Source organism: Aquila chrysaetos, chromosome 21, assembly GCF_900496995.4.
Source record: "Aquila chrysaetos chrysaetos chromosome 21, bAquChr1.4, whole genome shotgun sequence".
Lineage (NCBI taxonomy): Eukaryota > Metazoa > Chordata > Aves > Accipitriformes > Accipitridae > Aquila > Aquila chrysaetos.
Genome location: NC_044024.1, coordinates 8,126,683 through 8,152,876, shown reverse-complemented (window position 1 = coordinate 8,152,876; position 26,194 = coordinate 8,126,683). Strand labels below are relative to the sequence as shown.

General features: G+C 43.2%; 1 protein-coding gene across 7 annotated transcripts in view; it reads right to left on the bottom strand.

Annotated features, from left to right (window-relative positions):
• Positions 1–26,194, bottom strand: part of FGF13 (fibroblast growth factor 13) — a 267,134-nt gene that overhangs the window by 20,931 nt on the left and 220,009 nt on the right. The window lies entirely within an intron of this gene.

Here is a 26,194-nt window from a genome sequence, read left to right as displayed (position 1 = left end):
GAGTTAGTGCCCCAGGACTGAGCTCTAAATTATTAAAAGCGAATGATATGTAAGAATTTATGTCAATTTTCAAAACAGCTCAGCAAAGGTAGACAAAAATCCTTCTTTGAACCTAGTAGAAGGTACGTGGCTGAACTCCCAGGCTGCTTTGAAATCTCAGCCCTAGCTTTTTAGTGAAACGCAGTGCCTTTTAAACCTCATATTTTAATCATCGTACTTCTGTACAATGCAGAACTCTTGCCTTGTTTCTTTGGTTCAAATACAACCTCCACCATTACCAGCTTTGCAGTGTAAGCGAGCCCCTTGTATCACAAGCTGACGCTCTCCTCGTGGGGAAGCTGTAGGCTCGTTCCTTTTCTCCCTCTTGCAAAATGATCCACTGTATGAACAGGCAAATGTAGCTCCCCAGAGCGACCTGTCGATATCCCTTCTTGTTCCTACACGGCACCTTCAGGGAACTCGGACTGAACATCAAATATTGCTTTAGGCATTGCGTTTGCAGTTGTAAAATTAGCCATAGGTACAGCAGCATCTGTAGCTCAACGGGTAATTAACTCTTCCCTGGATTTGGGGGTTTAGTCTGTGCCACCTGCGCAGCCAGGTGAGTTGCTGGTGTTTTGCTAAACTGGAAGCTAACGTACATCAGACTGGGGCTGGCAGAGCTCCAGGTGCCCGGACTGGTAGTGACCGATTTCTGGGGTACGTGACTTGCAGGAAACCTTCAAGAGTGACACCCCAGGCCCTTCATCCCAGCCTCAGCCCTTCACCACGTCCACACGTGCTCGTGTTTACTTAATTCAGCAACGCCACATAACAATTATCTTCTTATCAGGGATTCCTAGACTTTCATTACAGTGGAATGTTTTTATAATTATTCCTAACTGGCTTTGCCTAGGATGTCTAAGTGCAGATTAATTGAGTATACAGAGTAATTATTTTCTTTCTGTAGGATATAACAGTTTGGCTGCTGGTCTCTCGTTTTTTAAGCTCAGATTGGTGAAATTCAGCTCTTTGCTTCAGTGTATCCCACCACTGGATGTTTGTTCTTGAAAGGTGGCTTCTGAAAACACAGCCACACAAGCACAGAATACAAACTGTAAAACGATGTAGAAGAAAAAGATTAATTTCTTCCCCTAGATTTTGCAAAGCCATTACCTGTTTTTGAATGACATTTCCAATTCTACACTGGGAACTGTGAAAGCATTTACATAAGAATGCAAAAATGCACACATTATCACTGCAGGAAGCACTTAAAATTTAAGATAATTATATAGTATGGAAACGATTTCAAAGGACTCAAACAAAATAACAACTAATTCTAGAGAGTCACCCTTTAAGATGATTACTACTCTGCACTACCGCTGATCTCTCACTAAAAAATCCTTCTCTTTACAATTATATGCACATTATAAATTCCTACTTTGTTCTTCCATCATCAAGCTCCTACAGCTGCCGCTGACAAATTTGCATTCTCTGAGAGCTTAACTAGACAGCCAAAATATTCACACTGTGAACGGAGGTAAAACACACTGTTGCCATACTCGGATGCAATCCTCCCTTCACCTTTGCCTTACGCTGGGTCCTTTTCTGGGGGTTTTAACACCTCTGGATTTAAAGCTGCTCAGGTTGAAGGGAAGGAGCCGCAGGCAGGGGCATATGGTAGGGGGATAACGGCAAGTCCTGTGTCGGAGGAGACGGCTGATGCCCGTCCTGCAAACCCACAGAACTGCATCTAGATGCAGGCGGAGAGTTTGCAACAGGGACGTGGGGAGGATTCCTTTGAGGGACTTGGTATTTCTCTGCTGTGTAATGAATGGCAGAATAAAGCATCCCACGCTGGAGTCAGCAGCACAGGCTATACACAAAACCTCTAGCGCCGTGTTTTGGGGGAGAAACCCTCTCCGTCATTCATCAGCACTGCTGGGTATGCAGTGAGAGGAGCAGCCAGTAAACAGGGATGCTTCTCTTCATCTGTGCAAACTAATAGAAAGCAGTAAAGATTTATTTGGTCAGCGGGTTTCCAGATAAAAAATCACATTTGAACTGAGGAAACCTGGCATGGGAAGGAAGGAACACACTTGTGTAGATGAAAACCTTCTGCCCCACCAGCCTCTCTCCACCTTCTGTTTCCACCTCCCCACCGCTGCTCTCGTTCCTGCCTCCTGCCCCACTGCTGCCATTCCCCTCTCTTATCTTTTCCCCAAGTGTCCCAGGGGAGAAAAAAAGAAAAAAAATCCCACCTAGTTCTTTTGCTCAAGGCAAACTCAGTTGGGGAAAAACTTATCTGCCAAACGCTAATATGTTTTTATTGGATATCTGCAAAGAGAGACTTACGGAAGCTCATGGCAGTCAAACACTAGGGGGTTTTTGGGTTTGGGGTTTGTTTTTTTTTTTTTGTCCCACAGCAAGGGCAAAAGTACAAACTGAACTCACAGCAAATGAAAATTTCTTGTCTCAGACAGGAAGACATAAGAAAGACATACGGAGACATAAGAAAGTCCTATCCCAAGGCTCTGACTGAATATAAATGGACAAAAAAATGTGTTCTCTGAGTCTAATTCTTGGAAATAATTGCAGCAATAGAGCTGAAACTTCCCCACAAACTTCAGCCTGAAATGGAAAACTGATAGATTTTAAATCTTAAATTCTGACAAAGTACAGAGCAGCCAAAAATAGTATCCGGTAATGGGAAGCACAGCCAACTTACTAATAGGTGTTGCTACTTGGGCTGCCACTGGTCTGTCACACGACTGTCTCAAACAAACCAAAGCATCAGAGGTCTGAGCAAACCTGAGATGTTTGATTGGCAATGGGGTTCCAGAGAAAATTCAATTAGGCTTGGACTAGAAAACATTTCAGACAGCACTGGCATGAATTCTCATCTATTAAATAACACTTTCCATGTGCAGAATGCCACCAGCTTTTGCAAAACGTCTTACAGATCTATGTGAAACTTTATCGGATAACTGTGAGCAGGTCAGCGTAGGGCAGTGCACATTCACAACAGTTATTTAAATCATCCAGGGCTACAGCGTTTCCTTTTTATGGTCAGCTTGGCTAGCCTAACTATTGCACTCCGGAGACTATTTCTGCTAGCAGGAAATGTGATAATGAAGCCTCTTATTCTTCAAACATAGACAGGGGTATGAAGTCCTGTCTTCCTAAACACAGCGGGGCTCAAACACAGGAGGAGCTTTGCTGGCCCCGAAGGCAGAAATCCCTCAGGGAGAAATCACCTTCCCTCCAAGTTGTCCCCATGGCTCCAGTCCTGGTGTTTGTTCCAAGAGGGCTGAGACTGCCCTGCCACCTCTTCTCTCCATGTACCTGATTCTTCTGCCCCTCTTTTTTGGGCAGAGAAATCATCACAAACAGCAGCCAGAGACCGTCCCCTGCCTGCCTGTACCGTGCGTGGGTCACTGTGGTGGGCAGCAGTGTAGGCTGGTACCGAGGTGGCCTCTGCTCTTGACATACCTCATCCCGTGAAGGAGCACAATCGTCTGTCACAATTTTCTCAGATGAGAGAACACAGGAGTTGCCAGCCTACGACACCACTTTTAAAAGCAAGCTTGCCAAACTCAGTCTAAATGAATTACAAAAGTCTAGCTTAAACCAACCAGCTGCCTACCCAACATCCAGATTGCAAGGACCTGTCTAGACGGAGAGGTGATTATACAGAAAACAAGACGCTATGCCTTTCCAGCAGAGCCCATCTTTCATGGATTGTTGTCACCGAAACCTTATCATTATTGAAAAAGACAAAAGAGGTGTGCCAAGTGATGGTCTAGATGTCATCTTCTGGTACGGACACAACCTCATCTGACCTTTCAAATCAGCCAGCACAATTTGGGGTCAGGGCACTGCAATTGCCTAATTCAAGTTTGACAGTTCCCAGCATGGCTTGGGACAAGTCTCTTTGTAACAGCCTCATTTCTCAGGGACACACTTTGGGGAGCTGCACGTACTAAAATGAGCATAGCACTATATCCAACTTCCTATTTTGTAAAACAGCAGTGATTACAACTGTGAGAAGTAATTAATGTTTGCATTCCATTGTGAAAATGAGGACTACTAAATAATATCTGAGTGTAATCACATTTACATAGTTGAAGTGTGCTTAGAAAAAAAAAAATCTTTTAAGAGATTCACCTTTCCTGCTCCCAGGAGCTGCAGTCAGTAGTGATACCAGACAAGAATGCAAAGGGCTGAATTATTTCTGCAGACAGAAAAATGATTTATATATTTTTAAATAATTCATGTGATTTATATCAAAAAAGCTTATAACCTAACCATCAAATTATGTATAGGGTGGCTCATCATCAGGGTTTTAATATGATACCTCTAAAATACAATTCTATATGGTTCAGTGGTTTATGCATCTTCAGGCACACAGAGTTGCAAGGCACAACAGGTCTAGCCCGCCCCCTTTTAATTCTTACTGCTAAAAAAACCCCAAAACATTTGGATTGAGTTGTTTTTATTATCCTTTCATAATTTTTAATCCATCAGTGGGCTACCTTCTACCTCAGCACATAAATAAACTAGCCTTTCATCATCAGAGACCTTTACAATATTGTTGTTCATTTACTCTCTCAGTTTTCTGGATGTGCTGGGCATACCCCAGACACGTAAGAAGGACCTACCTGCCCTAAAAAAACTGCAGATCAGAAAATAAAGATGATAAAGATGAAAAATATTCATTAGAGGCAGCAGGAAAGGAGGGGTCTCAGAGATAGGCAGCAATGTAATGTTCAAAAGCTTAAAAAAAAAAAGACTTCGAGCTGAAGTGCATTTTAGTTTCAGTAGTAACTTCAGCACTCAGGGTGAACTCATGGAAGTGCTACGGTGATTTAGGAATGTACTTCTCCTGGTTTATCATGAGGTTTGACTCCCTGTGTTCTCTCCTTCTGTTTGGAAACAGGACTTGTCTGCCAGCAGCACCTCCCAGCGCTCAGATGATATTCCCACATGAGCAATTTTACAAAGGAGGAAATGGAAACCAAGTTCTTACATGTTTTGCCCAAGGCTAACCACGAATTTATCTCCCAGAGTGAATTAAAACCCCAGAACACTTCTTGCACCACTACTGTTTTTAGTACAGACTTCTCCTGTCTCCCCTGACTCCACCGAGCTCTCCTGGACACTGAGGCTGAGATAAGTTTGGAGTCTCTTGGTTTATTGGTTTTTAAACCCTTACAAAGTCCTGAAATGGCCACAGCCTTTGTGGTCCCCTTACTATCTCCTGCTACATTGCTAAACCTGTCTTTTGTCTTTTTCCATAAACCCTTCCACAGTCGGAAGATGCATGCCGGGTTTAGCTAGAACTAGTGGAAGAGCATCCAGTCTCAAGTTCACGCAAGGACTATGGCCACATCTCCCTTTTATAAAGTTAAAAGGCACAGGAATAGCTGCTAATGAGGGTCCGAGCCTCTTGCCTGCAGAAAAGCAACGCTCTTCTCAGCAAAGAGGAGACTCCCTCCGCGTTTACATTTACATTACATTTATGTTTACCTCTGTATCATACGTTTACAACTGAAGCAGCTGCATCGTCCTCTGACTTCTTAGAAAAGGTACATGCCAAGGAACACAGAGGCATCCTCAGACTGACTCTTCTGCAACTTTATTATTGCTTTCTGGAGCAAGAGTTTCCTGTAACAACACCCTGGTGACCTCCACCTGCATTGCCCAACTGCAGAGGCTGAGAGGGGAGTGAACTTTTTGGACTATTTTTACCCGATCAAGCTTGTTTCACCCTGAGGCTGGCAGCACACTACTAACCTCTTGGCAATGGCAAACCGTTGGCACCAGCGCCTGGTTGGCATCAAGAGAAAGCTGGGCTACACCAGCAGCAAGGTGCTACCACGGTATTAAAAATTAATTAGGCACTGTGAACTATAAAGCTTCTCCATCCCTTGACAAAAATGAGTCCATGGTGGTGTCGGAAGGGAAATCAGTGGGAGGATCTGCTGGTGATCGCTATATACCAGTAAAACATGGATAATGTGCATGAACAATTGCACACTGCACCAGTTACAGTATGTAGCTACAAGTAAGTCAAGTACTTTATTTGTGTAATTACAAGGAACTGATCCCTGGGGGTCATACAAATAATTCAGTATACTAGCTAAAAATGAGCTTTCTGAGAACATTTACACTAGTATAATCTGATGGGATGCAGAGATCTGGAAAATAAATGCCAAAGGGGATGAGAACACAGCTAAAGCTAATTTATTTTTTAAATCAAGTGAATATTCACTTTTTTTTTCCCCCCTGTATTTGCTCAGCTTTAATAAATAGCTTCTTTGCTTCTTCATTGCTGTCTCTTCCATCTTGGGCAATACATCCCAAGTTGGGGAACTGTGTCCAGAGCTCAGCACAACTGCCAAGGAGTGAAATGCAGTAAAAATAAAGCCTTCAAACTACAGCTACACTGCACTGCATGTAGGAGACACCTTTGTCCATCACCTGAATGGACAGCCTTTTCAGTGAGCGTCTAAAAAATAACCTCTGTTATTAAATTAATCACCTTCTGTCAAACGGCAGAGTGACAAGAGAGAAAATTTAGCTGGGTAATAACTCAGCAATAAAGGTATATACAGAGGAGGAGGAAATTGGGTTGTTGCAGACACAGCAATAACATCACGAAGCAAAATCCAATATTGGAAGAGATAAAAGTTTTCTGTCCCAATACTCCTCAGTGACAAGTATGAAAGAGTATGCATAAGAACAAGGGAAAAAGATGAAAGATAGCATCAGTAAAAAACACCTTTGAAAAGTGAGCTAACAGGTAATTAATCCCTCAAAAGAAAAAAAATCAGAGCATTTGGGAAACTTGCACAGATACAGATCTCAGTAACATACGCTTTGGGTCCTCCTCCGTTAGTTTTGCTAAACACTTGGCAAAGGTGATTCAGAGAGATCCCAACCAAAGGGCTGCCTCTTCCCCCGGGAGAAACCTGCTGAGCTTTCCCCCTTTCCACCCGTCTAGAAAAATAACAGCTAAATGGGGGCAAGCGGGGTATTAAGGTGGCAATAGTGGTGATGAGGCAAGCCAGAAACAAAATGTGTGTAGCAGTGACATATTTTCTAACAGCAATGACAGATTTTAATAAGCAAGCTATTCTTAAGTTTTGATTTGAGGTGTATATAATTAGGTAACGTGGGTGTTGAGTGATAAAACCCACAAGAAATACACAAATTAGAAGCACTGATTTTTCGAAACCGTGGCCTGTTTCATACTAAATGACGTGACCTATTTTTATTGTATTATTATATTTGAAAAATAAAAGGAAAAATTTTCTTTTTCATCTCTTCTTCTGCATGGGAAAGATATACTGGGGACAAATGACACTGCTTTTTCAAGCTTCCTCTTTCAAAACTGAAGAACCCCTATTTGTGGTTTGATTTCTTTTATGGTTAACTGGCTTCTTCCTCGGAGTTACAGATGAGATCTACCTTGTCTTGCCCAGGTCCTCCAGTGATCACTTTCACAAACTTAGCTACAAACTCAGCTAAATATTACCCTGTTCTGGATTTGAACAAGAACAGGGAAAGCTAGAAAAATTCTATGACTGCTGATCAAAAGCAAGAATTTACAATTAATTTCAAGAATGTCCTTTTGAAGGGAATATGGTGGCTCAAAAAATAAGGACTTTTTGATCCAGTCTGAATTTTCAGGCTTTTGCACACATGGCAAGATTTTTTCATGGGCTGTAAATGTGAAGTACGTAGGACAATTTCTTACGCAGAGTGTAAGAGTTCATACTCCTTACCATCAACACTAATGGGCTGAACATGGAATCAATAGAGCAATTGTACAAAATACATATTTCTATCTGTCTCAGTAATTTAATCAATTCCTTTTAAAATAAGCTAGATTATCTTTGTTAAATTTATAACATGAAGTACTTTGGTGTGCAGGACAGTGTCTTGTTCTAGTATCTTCACAGTCTTTCATATAGGCTTTCACTGGCCACTAACTCGTGAATTACCTTTTTTTAGAGCAAGTTATCATCTTTCAATCATATGAATGTTATGTAATGACACATCTTTATCTATAGTGCTCGCTATGAGCAAATCACAGTATAATTATTTCCCAAGAAATCCAGTCCATCTACTGAGGATGACCAAAGATAGTTGTTGTTATTGAAAACACTATCAAATATAGATCTTGGGAAACATAATTTGTCCAAATCTCTTGTCCTACACCCCGCATAAAAGCACAGACCAACCTTATCCAAGTTCTGCTCTATCCAATATGTTGCACCTATTCAGCACATGGCTTTCTGCCTGCTGTGCCATCCCCAGCTGGGGCACAGCACACAAAGCCTGAGCTGCGATGAGAACTGCAAACCCCTTCACAGGCTTCTCTGAAGCCCAAGTGCTCCTCAGTCATTCATTTATTTTTGCAGCATCTCTATCAAATGATAAGGTATCATTACAGCCAATATAAACCAATTTAGTCCCATGGGAAACACTAGGACTACAAAATCTGTTCTTATTTCAAATCAACACGAAAAAATCAAAATCTTGGAACTTTTCACAAAACAAAGTATCAGAAACCATCTCTTGATATTCTTAAAATACTTCATTTAGGCTATTATACAACATGAAAACTGAAATTGTAATGTTGAAAGGTTTTTTTGGCCATAACACAATATTTTCATAAACTTCCCTCGGGAATTTTAGAAATAAAAGCTTTCAGCTTTTCTTCTGGATCCAGTCATCTTTCTCCCAGGCTTTCTCTCCTGAATCCTATTTTCCTGGAGTCTTTGTTTATCCTTATGGATGAACAGCCCTGTTTTATAGATGTCTTTATACAGCACCTCATCCAGAGGATCCCTGATCCTGGTTCCCCAAGTATCTTCCTAAAGCTGTCATCTATTCAAATTTGTAATAGCAGTGATTAATAAGAATAAGAATATAAACCCAGCAGCAACAAGAGCTTAGTGGGAATGCTATACTTTTAAATGAAAGCTGATTAGTCTCAGCTGTTCCTTCCTGGCTAACAGTGAACTGTAATACTTCTTGATTCTGTCTGCTTTACTGCTTGGCCTTTTGTAGGGAAAAAAATCGCTTTTATTTTTATGACCGGGAAGGCAAAGTACGAGTGTTTCCAGTGACCCCAAAGCTATGATAAACTCAAGAACAGGCATCTTTGCCAACAGCCTGCACAAAATTTTCCTTTTTGTTTCACTGCCTTTCTACTTAACGTGCAGTTGCACCTGTGGAGAACCTGAGAAATCCCCTCCTCCCTCTGCCTGACTCATTTTCAGCCCCAGCATAGCCAGGATTGATTGGAGTGACCCTTCCCAACCCCAAAAAATCTGGCACCCTTCTGCCAGCCACCTCCCACATGGGGATTGCTCCCAGTGCTGCTTCCTGGCTTTGCCATCTACCTCTGCATTCTCTGTGCTGGTGTGGGATGAACCCTGACTCTGCTCCCAGCATTTCCACCCCAGGAGGAACGTGAGGTGGGGATGGGAAGCTGATTGCTAAAGGAAGAGCTTTCCTTTCACTGACAGCAAGGGATGCTGCTCTGTTGCACTGAGGACAGCACCAGCTATCCAAATATTTCAAGGACTTTGCAGAGAAAACATTTTTGCAGGTCAGAAGAACGATACTGGGGGGAGAAGACCCTTTTAACCTAGTGTGGGAATGCTACTGTGTGCAGGCATTGGGCTCAGACTGCTGCCATATTCAGACAGGCTTCGTGACCTTCACAGCTATGCCTGCAAGATGCCGCACGCCGACGGGATGATGCTGTAAGTAAAAGCCAGGAGCAGTAGGAAATGGACTGCTAAGTGTCTCATTAAGTTCCATTAAAGGGTCTAACCGCTATCCTTGGATTGACTGTCAGATGGAAAACATCTGTTTTATTTAATGATTTCTACTGATGCTATTCAGATCCCAGCAAGTTTGAAATGTTGCCCCTTATGCACTTAGAGCACATTTCCCAATTAAGAGTGGAGCGGTTCTTTTTATAGTAAAGTGGGAGATTTGCAGTAACTACTGTAACTCAATTGTAAGGAAGATCTCCAGGGCTTGATTAACTTTTTCATTGCAAAAATCAATCTTGGTAAGAAAAAGCAAAATCTTAACTCATACAGCCGTTTCCCAGATGAGCTCCATCCTGGGTAGTGCCTTCTCTTAGTCCCACCCACAGTACATCACCAGAAGGTTGCAAGATGTGTCCAGAAGCTCAGTGTACAGAAATGGAGCCACTTCTGATTATCACCAGGGGAAAAAAGGACAGATTTGCAGAATTACTTATAAAGAGACTGACCTGGAAGAGCGAGTGTATTGTCTGATATGCAGGAGACTGCTTCCCACAGGAAAATACTTTCGGGGAGGTTGTAACTTAGCCCTTACCACTTCTTGACATAAAAAGAAAATGCTTTTACCAGCTAATGGTTCAGAAAAGTGCACGGCTGATTACTGTAACCACAACAACGTATTCAGAAGCAGTGAGATAGAAAATGAAATGCCCGATAAGCATATGTTGTTTTTAATAAAGAATGATTTAGTGCTAAGTGGACCACACCGTTTCCAAGGTTGCTCTGTGAAAGCAGAACATGGGGGGGACCTAGCACCCTTGGGATGCCTCACTGTGTCCCATCCATCACCAACGCAGCATCACCTCGCCCTCCTCCCCCCTGTGCATCTTATCCCATGCTGCAAAACAGGGCTGGTATCTTCCTTTCTCTGCCTTGCCTATGTAAACTGTTCAGCTCTCCCAGGCCCAGCACAAGGTCGTACCAAATTCAATGCTTAATGTACTCTCCAAGTGTTTAGGACTAAGATCATTTGGTCAGAACTGAGATTGGGAAAGACCATTTTGTTCTGGCCTTGCGTTAACTGTTCATTTATTATACTGTAAGATCAGCCGCGTGTTATCAATATTCAGAGGTCTGAATGCACCAGGCGCAGACGTACTGCAGACTGACAGTAATTTATTTTGTAGAATGGCTGAGATGAGATTGGAGGAGAAGCGCTACTATCCAGGTGGCTTTCTGAGTACAAGCACAATGAATCAGCCATCAGCATTTCAAAATCCTTCCTGTGAAATTCTGGCAAAGGGAGGGAAGTTGGCCCTTACCCTGCCTGCCGCTCCCCCTGCTCCCCGAGAGCCAGAGAGCAACGTGTCCATGAGACAGACTTCGAGAGCTCTTTGCCTTTCGTGAGGGTCATCCTAAGCGGGGCCTAAAAATACCTTGTTTACAGGCTGCAGCTGAAACAAACAAAATCACCCCTCTTTCTACAGCAAAACCTTGGTACACCCTGCTCATGGCACCCTTCCTGGGACACCACATCTAAGCACAGAGAAATTAAATCAGCAGGCAGCCCTGGTCACCCCCAGGTTGTCTAGTCATGATATAAGACCTTCCTCCAGCTGCATTTCATTGTTCTGCCTCAAATAGGTGGGTGAGGTTACTATTAGGTGCAAATCATACACAGGAAGCAATGTCTAGCGTCAAAATCAGTTCTCATGGCAAGTGAGACCTCAAAGAGACCCGAGCAAACACCACCACTCCAGGAACCACCGAGCCATGAAGTTGCCGCATGTTCTGGTTCAAGCAACGACCTCCTTACATTCTTCCCTCCAACAGAAATAGGAATTGTTCCTTCTTGGGAATGGTTATAAGAAACTTAAAGCTCGGGTAAAAGTTTTAATGGGAATGGGAATCCAGCTCCAGAACAATCGTTACTATAGAGCAAATGGGCCGACTGAACAGCAGAACACAAAGAGCAACAAACAAGAATGAGATGGAATTTACAGAGAAAAAAATATGTTGCCTCATTTAAATGAGCAAATCAACATTATTAAATTATGACTTTCTTTAGCTAGCGCTGAGCTAATTTAACCTCCACTGAAGCTAATATGCCAATGCTAAACGCACTGCTAATGTAACAAGAATGAATATAGGACTGTAATGAATGCTGGGTTTCTCTGAGCGCTCACATCCAGCTGAGAAATGCTAATGCAATGTTTTTGGTTAACCCCGCTACTCGGACCCCACTTTTGAGAAGGCACAAAAGCAACTGCTGCTTTCACAAAATCAAGTCTCTGATAAGATGTTGCAGGTTCCACACCATTTCCTGAAAGGGAGATAAGGACAGAGCTTGGACAACTCACATCCCGGGCAATGGTGACTCAGAAAATCCATCTCTGGGTACAAAAAGCACAGATTCAGGTAAACTCATCAGTTGACATGGAAAAGTAATTCTACCAGGGAGAGGAAAAGTATTTTAAAGTTTCATAAAAACAATTGGACAGAACAAAAAGCACTTAAAAATTTGTATCGAATCTAGCTACATCTTTGTCTTCCTTGATTTAAGGGCTAGACTCCTACAGCTCAATAGGTCAGACAGTAGTACTTTGGGCTCTGAAAGTAGCATTACTTCTGCAAGCTGCTGCATCATCATTTGTGTGGTCGTGCCAAGGACCGGAGGGATGTCACCCACACTAGCGGCAACACAGACCTGCAGAGGGGTTAGCCTTGCTGGCACCAATGGTGTGGCACATGTAGTGGCTAGGACGTGCTGGGGACAACCTGTGTGTCCGACCGCTCCCACGTAGACAAGCCCTGGGGCTTGTCCGCTTTTGCCTACTTACATAGCCTCTTCCCCTTGGTGGGACCAGAGGGTCTGGGTGTACAGACCTCTGGAAATCAGGCCGCAGACTTGGAGACACAGTGCCTGTCTTCGCTGCAAGATTTAGCCAAGGAGAAGCTGATCTTGGGCAGCCTGGGGCACCGTGAGCCGACAGCAGCATCACTGCACCTGGCTCTGTGGTTGCCCCTTCCTGCCAGATAAAAAATAATAGCGATTTTCCTGAAGGTTTTAAAACATTTTTTATCACAAGCTACAAATGATGAGACAAAAATCACTGAAAAAGTCAAAATCCTCAGCTATCATGGACTAACCCTTTGTAAAACAGTTATAAATGGATCCCTGCCATCAAGCGTGACTTGGTTCAAAGGGAAGGCTTGATTGCATACTTAATTTAGGTTGGAGAAAACAATCTCTGTGCTAACCCCCTACTCTCGTATTTCACACCACTTTGACAATCTTACATGTTTTCCACTCATGCTGATACTTTTCTCCTTGGTGTCAAATTCCATGTAAAAATTTCTGGAAAATTTCAACATGTACCTCCAAATCATCTTCAAGGTGAAGAAAATGTGAAGAGTGTGCATTTCCCCACAAAAGAACACCCCCAAAATATCTGCCATTACTTCTACAGCCAAAGTGAGTTTGGAAACTTTAGGGAACACCTTCATTTAGCTTGGTAGGAAAAAAAAAATTCAAGTAGGATGAACTATACTGAAAATCGTCTGTCATCAGTGCGCTCAGTGATAGGTGCCGGGATCTTAGCAGAGCCTGACGTTTCGTTGGGGTTGTTCAGCCTGGAGAAGAGAAGGCTCGAGGGAGACCTTATCTCACCCTTCCAGTACCTAAAGGGGCCTTCAGGAAGGGTGGGGAGGGACTCTTTATCAGGGACTATAGTGATAGGACAAGGGGTAAAGTTTTAAGCTGAAAGAGGGTAGATTTAGATTAGGTATTAGGAAAAAAATCTTTACAGTGAGGGTGGTGAGGCACTGGAACAGGTTGCCCAGAGAAGTTGTGGATGCCCCATCCCCGGCAGTGTTCAAGGCCAGGTTGGATGGGGCTTTGAGTAACCTGGTCTAGTGGAAGGTGTCCCTGCCCGTGGCAGGGGCGTTGGAACTGGATGATCTTTAAGATCCCTTCTAACCCAAACCATTCTACGATTTTATGATTTGTAACTCGTCTATTCCCAGAGTGCACAGCCACCCTGCTAGCGGTTTGCTAGCATAAAGGGGCTATTAAAGAGTAATTTCTGCCTTCTGGAGGTGCCAAGACTCGCGTTCACGGGGCTATTGCTTGCGACGGTGAGAGCTGTCGTCTCAGCCCGTTGGAAGGACGGTGCACGCCGATGCCTGCGCACACGAGATGCCTGCGCACAGCTGAAGCAGCTGCTGCCCAGTTACTGCCACTCGCTGCTCGACGTGAGCCCTTCCCAGTCGCTCTTGTTTAACCTCCAGGCCCTCGGTCAGAAACACGAGCGCGGCTTCCCGAGGGGTGGGTTAAATGATTTTGCAAATAAATAAGTAATGAGCACCCGTGTTGCAGGGCTGTGGTTTGACTCAGAGGCAGCACCCCCAGCCCCCCCCCGTTGCAGGGTGGGCACCGCGGCGGGCGCAGCCGCCGGGTGCAATGCCCTCGCCCTCCCCACCAGCGTCCTGGACTGATGCTGCCTCTGGGACCTACGCTTGCGGCGGCAGCAGCAGCAGCTCCGTGAGAGAGCAGAGGACGAGGGAGTAACAAAACCCCACTGAGAATTCAAACGCTCCCTCTTTGGCTCTCCCGTAGAGCTGCAAAGAATTTTGCAAATGTCTCTTTTCATCCATTCCGCCACTAAACTCAAATCCTAGTGGTGTTGCATTGAAAAGGAGAACTCTCTCATTCAACAGGAACAACTAATTTTCAGGTAAATGAATTAATTACTGAAAAGTCAGATAAAGGATTTGCAAGTTTCTTTGGTGGGAGAAAACTATGCAATGGTCTTGCTACCACAGACTGGTATAAAAATTGGTTTAAAATTTCCTGTGCAAAATTGCATTGCAGACCAGAAGGATAAATATACACATGTGCACAGGGAGAAAATATACATGTTCTGGAGAAAATTTATGTCCTCCGAGGGAAATTACTGGATGTTTTAAACCCATGAAGAAAGAAGACAGGAAACATGGCTCTATTTAATCCTCATTACTAATGTCTGCATTCACCTGGCTCACCCATGCATGACTCCATATGTCAAAGGGTTCAACTTCCAGTACATATACTTTCCCCACCACTAATTAATTCCCTCCCAACACTTCTTCCCTAAATAATTTTCTACGTGAGAAAAATTTCAAATTAATATGTTGCCCAGCTACACTTAGTTAAGACTAATCCAATCTCAGATGTGACGGATGGCTGTCTGATCTGTAATACACTTGCCCTATATCGTGTTTTATATTATTCTGCTTACTTTCTTTCCCTATTTCTGCTGCTTTATTAATTCCTTCTCTCTCTCCCCTCTCTCAGACTGGCTTTCCCCTTTGGTAATTCTCTGCTCAGTTTCCAGCCTTATTTTTATCCATGGATTTTTCCACAGCTCCTTTTTTTGGCCCCTTGAAGAAAATAACAAACCTAATAATGCCCAAGACCCAGTCAGACTTTCAGACTTTAAAAGCTCATATACCTTTGCTAGCAAGCAGCACACTTTTTACCCATTTTTCACTTTTTTTTTTAACAAGCTGACTTTCGAATAAAAATGTTGGTGCTTAAATGATACAGCTGCTTTTTCACAGAGATGATCACATTCCTAAGCAGTTCATCCAAAGGCTTTGCAAAGGCAATTCAAGCACATCCTTTTACCTGGGAGAAACGGACTGTTATTTCCCAGAGGCAAACACACACTGATGCTAATTTAAACAGAGCTCATGAAACTCTGTGCTCTGCTGTGAATGGCTAAGGATCATTAGGGCTTACACCACACAGGCTTTCTAGCTATTGTAATTTTAAATTACCCCAAATATATATGATTTGAGTTGAATATGTATGCCTGCCACTCCCACTCCAAATTGAAAATTACTTTCTTTGTAATAAATGCCTATTTTGAGCAGAGTGTTTGGAAAAGAAAAGCCCTTCCAAGCCAGGGTGTCCTCTGAAGCAAGTGGGCGAAGAAACAGGTTTTCAAACCAGCCCTTTTGTTCCAAAATGTGGTATTTTGTTATTTTTATAGTCACACACTTGTAACTGGCTCCAGCAAGATTTGAACCAGGCCTGCAATGATTCTGGGAACAGGAGGGAGGGGGCGATGGGAAGGAAATCTGCCCTCTCTGCTGGCAAAGAGAGGGATGTAATAAATTCGGGGGGGGGAAATGTAATAAATAAAATATTGAGAAAAGTAGATGTGAAAAGAGGTGAAGTGGCAGGAAAAAAGGAAAAGAGAAGTCAGCTGGAGTAAAAATTAACAAGCTGTTCATAAAAAAAGGTGCAATAAGAGTAGACGAGAGAGCCACTGAAGTTAGGGAAAATCAAGTGCAATCTCTGGTACCAACCTGGCAGAGGAAACAGTGTGTGCTTGGGAGGCGGTAACTCACCCTTTGCTCCCCCTTGCAAGGGAAGGATCACGCCGGAGAGAGGGTTGGCTATAACCAACAGCCACACCAGCTTTCCGCCCCGCCGCTAAGGATGCAGGGTGATGCAGGGTGATGCAGGGTGATGCAGGGCAGCACGTACCCACAAATCCACCTCACGCCCATGGAAACTGATAGGCAAAAGCCAGCAGGAGCCCCTGCGACCTGAAAACTTGCCTCGAGTCCCACCAAAGCCAGTGTCCTGTCCTGCGGGCAGGAGGAGAGCCCAGCTCGCCTTTAATGTCCCTGGTGCAGGATCTTAGCTTCTCTCCCCAGTCTTAACATGCCCTTAGACAACTTCATACGCCTAGTCTCTTCTTTAAACTGGCTTTAGGCTTTCTCCCGAGTTAATGAGAAACAATTTCTGAGCTACTCATCTAGAAAAGTGCCCTTCTTCAAAGCCCCTTCCAGGTGCCATGTGCAAACAGTGGCAGATCCAGGTTCCCTCTTTAGATCTCACTTGTCTGCATCTGAGGACTGCTCTTGGGAGCTGTTTCAAAGGCTGAAGTGTCAGCATCAGAAAGAAGAGAGGTGTGTGGGTGTGAAGTTACTAAATGCAAAACTGTCACTCTCCTTTCATTTACAACCCTGAATATGCATGCATGCAAAAATGTAGAGCTTATATTCAAGTTTTTACTCTTGGAGCAGAAAATATCAAGGAAAAGGAGACTAAAAGATAAGATGAGACTTTGCAGGTTAGAATTCTCTCTCAACTAATCTTTTCTTTTTCATCAATACTGATTCCTGTTAATAAACCCTGCCCTACCTTGAATTAGATTGTCTTTTATCATCTCAAGGAAGGGCACCGTCAGCAGACAGACACGTTTGTGGTGCTGACTGGTCAATGACAGTAACGAACAGCAGATGGATTTTTTTAGTCTCTTACCCAGATAAAAGCCGTGCGGAGAATTACCGATGCCCAACGCAGAAGAGCAGTAGCTTAAAAAGCACCTGAGGGTAAGAGTGGGGGGTTCTGGGCTGTCTGGGTGTTCGCAGTAAAGGAGGCTGCCTGCGCTCTGCCTTGAAGTTTCCAGCAGCTCCCTGGGGTGGGAAAGGGTACCCAAACAGTTGCACAGTGACAACTGGGAGAGCCGTGTTTACCGCTCTACTGAACTCATGCACACAGCAGGAGTCCCGTGCTACAGGAACGAGGACACACACTGCTGTCTTACACACTCAATGCCTGCACCAGCCTTTCATAATGCAAAATTTTGGGGAATACACGTTGCTGCTCTTCAAGGAAATACATTCCGTATCCTAGCTTGCACTAGCCAAGAAGGATGAAAACTTATCCCATCTGATGGGAAACCTTCTGAATTCTGCACCTTGGCCACCCCCAGACTGCATTTCAGCATGAACTCTGCTGTCTGGTGGTGGCTTGGACATGTCACCTGCCCGGGGGGACGCCTGCCCACCAGCACAGCAGGACATTTGCTAATGTCCCCAGGACAGCTCAGACGCCAGGCAGCACCACCACGTTGCCGTGATGCTCTGTGATAGCTGAGGCTCACTGAGCTGCTAAAACACTTGCAAGCTTGGATCTAAATGGAAAAGAGCAGTGGGGCAGAGGTAAAAAGCATCAAGGACTGAAGGTGGAATATGTCTTTAATAGACACCCCCGACATTTAAATGGAACCTACTACTTTGATAGCTGCATTTACTTAACCTCCAGACGCTCTGCCAAGTGTCTAAACTTGCAGGCATTTTCCAAATGAGGCAGGCATTGAGGATACCAGCAAGGATGCTGGAGAGGGCAGGTGAAGATACCAAATTTCAGCTGGAGGATTTTTAGAGCAGACACGTGCCCCGCGGCACCCAAAGCCAGCGCTAAACAAATGGTGTTTGTGCACCTTGATGAATTACATTAGTGCACCTGGGTTAGCAAAGAAACCCTTGCTACAACCAACAGACTAATGGTATCGTCCAAATCCCTGAAAAACAAAATATAAATGGGGTAAATGGTTCCATTTTTTTATTCTGCAACATACTGCATTATGGAAGGATTTCTCAGATGAGATTTTTCAGTATAATGCAATAAGCTACATGTGGGGGATGAAAATTAATGAGAATGTCTTTCCTTTTACAAAGAACTACGGTACTTTGATTGATCTGCTGGGTTTAAAGGAAAAGCTAAGCATTTAAAATACACACACGCACACACACAGATACATGCTTTCCCAATTTCCAATCCTGGAAACAGAAATGGTGCAGTCGATGCTGTCCGATCAGCTCTCTGCTTGTAGGACCAGGGCCACAGCTAGGAAGATAAAGCACACAAATTGACTCAGGAATCCTTTTATGATTAAAATCCTCGCCTGTCTTACAACAACAAATCTTTGCTTATGACTGGCATTTAGCCTTCGCAGTAATGGTGAATATTACTAACACGTTCTTACAGTCTTTGATTACAGACATTGCCCTAACCCTGATTTTTTGCCACCTTTACCCATTACAAGCAACAATACAGATAAGTACAGTTCTGGCATGCCCCACAGCCAAAGGAGTGAACAACTTCCAAATATATCAGCTTGCTGGATGCAGATTGCTTATTAAATACTGTTGTACAGTAGGTAACATAGCCAAGAACACCGATTTACTGCACTCCTGGCCTCTGGACAAACTCAAGACTTCAACGAGACTTCTCCGATTCTGACCCTTCTCCCCATGAGAAACTGCAACACGGCGGCTGCACTACGGACACTGCTCTTGGTTACATCCTCAGCGGCATCCGATACACCAGAGATAACCAGTAGCCCTAACGACTATTGGGCTGGGCCTTAAAAACCGGCAGTTTCACAAGCAGTCACTTGAACGGAGCCTCGTTTCCCAGGGGCTGAGTTAAGCAGTTGGGTTCTCTAGTGTCTAGTAAAGCATAAGTGTTGATGGTTCCCAACCTGAGGGCACTCCTGCTTCCCCAGTGGCTTCCCCTGGGTTTGGTAAGAGTCGAGCTATGCTGCAATGTTTCTTTCTTTATGGCCATGAGCAGGTCAGCTCTCTCTTCCTTACCCAGCTACCTTATTTAATGACAATTTCAAGAAAATATCTCTGAAAACTGCACTCAGTCTCCTATATTTTGTCAGAACTGGTTAATAGATTTTAATATTATTGGGGTAGAGTCAGATATATCATCAGATGACCAAGCAGGCGCACAAACACAGTACGTACACTTAAGGAAACACAGCAACTTTGTTGTGATGTACTTCTCCCTGATAAATTTTGTAAAGAAATAAATTTAAATAAAATTCTCCCAAACACCTTATTTGCTTTTCAACAGCCTGATGTTATGTTGCAGTAGCTATATTAACTTTCAGGGGAAAAGAAATAGGAAATAAAGAAAATAAAAGATGAAAAGAGGATGTGAAAGTTTTTTAACTGCCTGTTATCTGTGCTTAAATAAAACCACAACTTTTGAGTCACCATGGTTTCTAAATTATCTACAGTTTCCTTCTATACCGATTATTAAATACATGCATTCTCCAAGGCTCTACAAAATACACTTCACTGTTGTGCTGCAGTAAAAAAATCATAATACATCATCTGTTTCTAACAGGATTCATTACAACTGAAATGTTGTACTCTCCAGATAGTGTCTCAAAAATTTTTCTTATGAAGCACTTCACAGGCAAATTGCCTTATTTAAGAGGAGAAAAGAACATGAACAGGTGAATCTAAATTTACATCCCACCAGACGTCCTTGAGGTCCTATCACCAACCCCACTGATAAAATAAAAGCAATGATTTCTGCAATGTCAATACCCAGTGTTTGCTGCCAGTCAAATCTTCCCAGAATTATTATACAGAATTTGGAGGAGAGTCAGTTGAAGTAATAGAGAAGCTTTAATAACTAAACCAAGCAAGCACAATTTTAATAAGGCGCAAAAATACCTGCAGGTTTTCAGCTAATACCCACCCTCTTTGCACTGACAGTGTGGAGCACTGGATGTGGGTCTCCCTCATCGCCACGTGCCTGATCTCAACCAGTCTTCTTGACTGTGCCAGGTACACAGATGTGGGCAGAGGGCTGGACTCAGATACTTAATTTGCTTTCATCCACTGTAACGCACACAGGCAGGGGGGGAAATCACTGCAGAACAGTCAAGATCTTGGGAAAATTTTCTTGCTTCACCCCACAGTGACAACAGCTCTACTGTGCATCGATTACCGGGCCATAAAGAGGTATCTTCTTTTTTTCCAGGCTTAGATGACTGTACTTTGAACTGTCCACACGTTTGCATGTCAAGGTGTTTGTTAAGTGGGATACCAGGAGGCCGCTAAGGACAAAAGGGTCATAATATCATCCAGGAAAAGGTCAGCTTGAAGAGTAATAGGATTTTTGAGTGGTTGCTTCCCTAGCCTGTGTGACATGCTCACAGAGACTCAGAGAAAGAAAAGGAGATCAAGAGGTAGAGGAATGGAGCTGGTGGAGAAGGGCATGCCTCATCTCTTTCCAAAAGCTTACAAACACAGCCCTGCAAATGAAAATACCAGCATGAAAACCTGACCTTGCTGGAGTTAGCACAGGCTTTGACACTGACGGGCTGTAGCTTGGCCAAGCACTAGCATTTCATCCTTCTGTGTACTGTGGTCTCAGTGATTCATGTTCAGAGATTTAAAAAGCAGGAGACATGAAAGTATTACTACTGCTCTTATCCTTTCCCCAGGATGCAACCAAACCGAACAGGAAGAGTTCAGCTATTTTTAACCAATTTCTCTCTCTCTCCTACAAGACCTACGCGGACTTAAGTGCATGAGAACAGAGTTGGCCCACAGACATCTGGGGCTTGCTTTGGCTCAGCACAGAGAAGATTGCCTAGCTCCAGCATTTAGCTCCCAATTTAATCTCAGATCTTTCCCCACCTCCTTTTTCAATAATGCCTGAGATGTTGAGATGTCAGATTTTGATGCAAGCCAATTTCTGAGCTGTTTGCACATTATGCACAATTTAAACCTGTATACAGCTATTTCATCAGTTTGGAGAAGAGGCTAAAGATACTGAAGTTCCCTTCATCGGGAGCCTCTGTGGGAAAAGGTCAGGCCGCCAGGACTCATTGTGAACCTTTCACCACTACATGTAGCCATGCGTTTTGGTTATACCCCACCTCGCCCTCCTCTGCAGCAATGCCCCTCTACGAACAGGCATGAATTAGAGCAGCCTGGCTTGCACCTAGACCGCGTAGCTGCAGCCGATGCAGCGTCAGCCGATGCAGCATCCTGTGCAGCGTGCCACTCGAAATCAGGGGTCAGGGAGGAGGCTCTGTGAGAGCGGCCAAACGCTTCGCGAGGGGCAGTTCACTCATGCTTGAGAGCAGGTATGCAACATCCAAATTGATGGTGGATATCAATCACATTGAGAAATGAAATGAGCTCTTTCGAGCTGAACTGCCACTTGGTACAGCGCTCTTTGTATTGTGCTTGCTGTAATATGCGGTGTCACACAATACCATGTACTGATAAAACACTTTGTAAGTGACAGAGTGACATGAATAGTGATAAATGCTGACGTGACTTGTTAAAGCAAGGTGTGCAAAATAAATGCTTGGAGAGGTGGATACCAGGACTGTTTGAAATGTGCCATTCCACATGCTCCCTTTGATGGTTCCAGTTTGTTATTTGCACATCCCAGTGCAACTCTTCCTGCACCAGCAGCATGCTCTGAAGCAGTGACCAAGGACACTGCTCTAATCAGGGGCCCTTCCCAGAGCTGCTAGTATTAGAAAAGGGCTACAGTGACTGCTGAGGGTTTGACCATCCCTATTTCAACTGCAACCTCCTATCATTTCTTACTTGACCAAAATCAAAACCATTAGTGGGACTTGGCAGGCAAGGTTATAGCCTTGGAATGAGGTTGATGGATTCTGGATATGGGTGTGAATGATCCCCGTGACATTAAATCACAAAAACCCTCAGGTTTTCTAAGCAGAAATACAATTCTTTACTCTTAATATCCCAATTGAAAATACAGCCTGATCATAAGAACAGCTTTCTCGTAAGAATATCTACTGAACAGGCATGGTAGCTTCTCATATGTGATGGACTGGAAGAGGCTTTCAAGCAGAATGCTTCTAACTAGCCATAGCAAAGAATTATTCACACCCAGTCTTTCAGAGATGATGCAATTAGCCTTAGGGGCATGATTGCCTCCTTCTAAATCTTATACACCCATGTGAGCAACAGACTAATATCTCCACACCAGTAGAAAGTGTTGAGGAAGGGTTGAATGAGTCAGTAAGAAAAAATAAATCATGAATTGAAATTAAATTCATGCTATGAAGTTAAAACACAGAGCTAGCTTTGTGGGGATTTCTATTTGAAAAAGGAAAAGAAAAAAAACCAAGTAAGCTTTCTTAAATCAAAGTTGAGCCTGAGCCAAAAGTTTTACATTTGGAGAGACCAGGACTAGGAGAAAAGGCACATCTCTATTTCCATTGTTTGTTTGTTGGAAGCTTCCCTGCCCCTGCTCTGGATCTCAGCTGAAGTTTTATTCCAGGTTCCAGCATGTAACTACACAGAGCTCCACAACCCTGCTTAAAGGTTTGGGTGTTGTCCATCTCTATTTATTCTCTCTATATGGATTTATATCCATATCTTCTGTATAACAGGTATGTTCCTTATCATTAGATTAAGAAACTAAATGGTTGTAGCATCAGGTTGGTAGTGATGCAAAAATATTATTTCAGAAGACCTTTGCCAAGTTAATAAAATTTTATCAGGCTTTCAGGACCTCGAAGGTGAGAGAGAAATGAAATTTTCTGTAGCTTTGTGAACCCACTTTTTAGGAAGGTGGAAGGAAAATATATTTATCCATTTTTGAAGTAATCAATATAAACTCACAAAACTCTACTTAGAAGAGTAATTTGGGCTATTTACATATCGCCTGTATTTATTGCTGTCCTCCAGAAATGGAAACTTCTACCTCCAGCTTGAAGTGCTTTTGTTTTGGTTTAAGAACTACATGACCTGTAAAACCTCACAAGACTCTCTACCAACGGAGCTTTAAAAATGCCACAACAGCGAATAACCAAACTCTTCCCTTCATAACGTGTGTGGCCTTGCTGCAGCTGACACAGTGATATGGGTATGTGGAAGGTACCACCTGAGTGGGTGCAAGGCACAGGAAACTTTCAATTCTAGGCTACTCAACATTTGTTTTGAGAAAGAGGAGAGATGTTCGGATTTGGCCTTACTGTAGCAAATGGTCTCCACAGAGATCAGTCTAATGACAACTTAATTTTACCAACACTGCTTGACTCAGTAAAAAAGTACAGATTGGATAATTGCTATATCAAAAACTAAAGGCCATAACTATCACAATTACCCACATTAACTCCAATTGTTTCATAAGAGAAGCAAGTGCTGTTTAGAAGACTGTCAGAGCCAGAGGGAAACAAAACAGCTCAACAACAGAAAGCCTGGTATTAAATGAGAGGGAAAAAAATCACTTCTCTTCTTTTACTGTCATTCCTGTGATAATAAAATGAAGGGCTGCAAGTGCAGAGGGCTTGCCGTTGGGTAGCAAATGAAGCTTCATCAGATGATTCACAGCCAAGCCAGGGTGACTGTACTCATCTTCTCAGTTAACAGCACAAAAGGAGGTTGGTTTCCTTAGTACGGATATTCCCAAGCCACTTGTAGATCAAGACTGCCTCCTTCTCAGCTGAAAATTTCGAGATCTTCAGGGATTCACCATGGGGAAATGACTGTATGGCATCTCAAGATAGCACTGCCTGGGCTCTGTGATAGAGATGGTGCATAAACACGTGCTTTTAGTGCTATCAAATCAATACTGTTCAGGAAGATATATCATCAGTGCAATGGCAATTGGCTGTTGAGGAGGGAATACCCTCCCCCTGCCACTTCTGTTGCACATAATTTTGTGAAGAAAAATATTAGTTATAGTTTAGTTGTAAGACCTACAATTTATTTATAATAAATGCTTGCCATTCTGGTATTGTTCCTACAAGCATAATTAAAGGAAATATAAACCGTTAGTGCAACACTTAGAGAGTACAGGTGTTTTTTGGCATCTCACTGATTAGAAATGCAAATCTGGGAAACAATTAACTAATGTGGTAGAAGTCAACAATTTGCATAAAGCTCTTTCAGGTCTTTTCTAACACAGCTGCAATAATTTCCCTAAGAAAAAGCCTAAGGAAGTCTGTGCTGAACTCTGCTGCCCATGGAGCAAGCTCCCAGTCTCTCTGTCTAGAATACACACTAAATCTTTGCTTCACACAGAGGCAGCTAAAGCATAAATTAAAGTCAAGATTTTTCAAAAATAGGTGAGTGAAGTTGGCTCCAGTTTCATGACGCCCAACGGTGGTAACACAAACTCAGTCATCCTTGCTCATCCGTGACACCAGGCATGCACTGCCTTTCACGGAAAGGTGTCAGAAGAAAGTATGCTGTACTGACTGGTGAACCTTATCACAATGCTCCTGGTGCCGTGATAGCGTTGCAGAAAGAGCCCGCTGCTAATGTCCCCCCGCACCTGGAGTGCTAGAGATTTTCATATGGGTCTGCCAGAAAATTTTAAGTCCTAAAAGCGAATGTCCAAAAGCACAAGGCATTTGAAGGGAGGGATTATTTGTGAACTACACAACACCTGGTTCTGCACTTGCTGAACTATTTCGTAGGAAAGTGTTAGTCCAGCTACTGCATGGCTCACAATGAAGCTCTGGGCGTTCAGTTCCAGAGAAGGCTCCAAGCCAAGGGCTCAAGCCCTGCCCATGACATCGAACAAATCTTCTGGGCATCCAGGACTGAGGTCTGCTGCTCTCCCTATTCCTGATGACCGTTCGAGGCCTTGGGACCTGTCTCCAGGCAAGCAGGGACTTATTTTAGTCATTAAGCTTCACTGGCCTCCTAAATGCTCTGTTCATTTTTTAATCACACAGAAATTTCATATTGCAAATCAATGGCTGTCTTGTCCAGATCCTGAAAATCTTACTCAGATAAATTAATTCTTCCTCTGGCAGGCAGTCAATGAAACTGCTTGCTTGAGTAAGGATTACTTACATGAGAAAGGGTTTGCAATATCAAGCCCATTAAACTCTTAGTTCATCAGGTGAAGGGAACAGATCTGTACTTTGCACTGTGTCTATTCCACTTATTAGAATTTCTTTGGCTTTTTGTTCTGTTTCAGATCATTCACTTATTTACTCTGAGCTTATTGTACCTTCTGTCAGTGTCAATATGGCTCAGCTGGCAGCAGATGCTCCTCTAGATCTGAGCACACTGGTGTGAAATAACGAGAATGGAATGAGAATGATGTGAACTTTTTGCCTAAAACCTGAACTGAAATCTTCGTATTTATGAAACTCTGCTTCTAATTTGTGTACCAGCTCCACGAGACATCCTCATTTTAAAAATACGGTAGGTCTTCCAGTTTAGTTGGAGGCCGCAAGTACTGACAGGATGAGGAACAGCCCACTCTTTTCAGTTTGCTTTCAGACCCATTTTGTTAAAACATTAGTTCTGGAGTTGTCATTTGAGGAAACATGCCCTCACAAGTCCTTTGAGGTTTGCCCATTCCCAGCCAGCTCAAATGCAAGGTCCCAGCAACATTCGGGTTCAAGAGGAACACCGCTATCTCGTAACAGGACTTTTTTATATCTGAAAATGCTCCGGGGATGAGGATGGAGGGTCTAACTTGACTCCTTCATTAATGTGCATTCAATGTTATCAGAGTAAGGAAAGGGGAAGACTGCTTTATGAAGCAGTCTCTTGTGCTGTGCTTCTGAAACTAGCTCTCTGATTTTTTAGATACCTCCTGAGGCTTTAAATAAACAGAACTGTACTTCACCAATTATCATGCCTGTTTTGCTTGGCTCCCCAGTGGATTTAATTTTAGAAGAACTGTACCGCTCAATATTCAGTGCTGTTTGGGTAAAATTACAAAAATGAAAAACAATGTGATAGCACCTGTAGCATCCACAGAATGTAAAATATGAAAGGTCTTATCTGTTCAATTATTTAAACCATCCAAACTG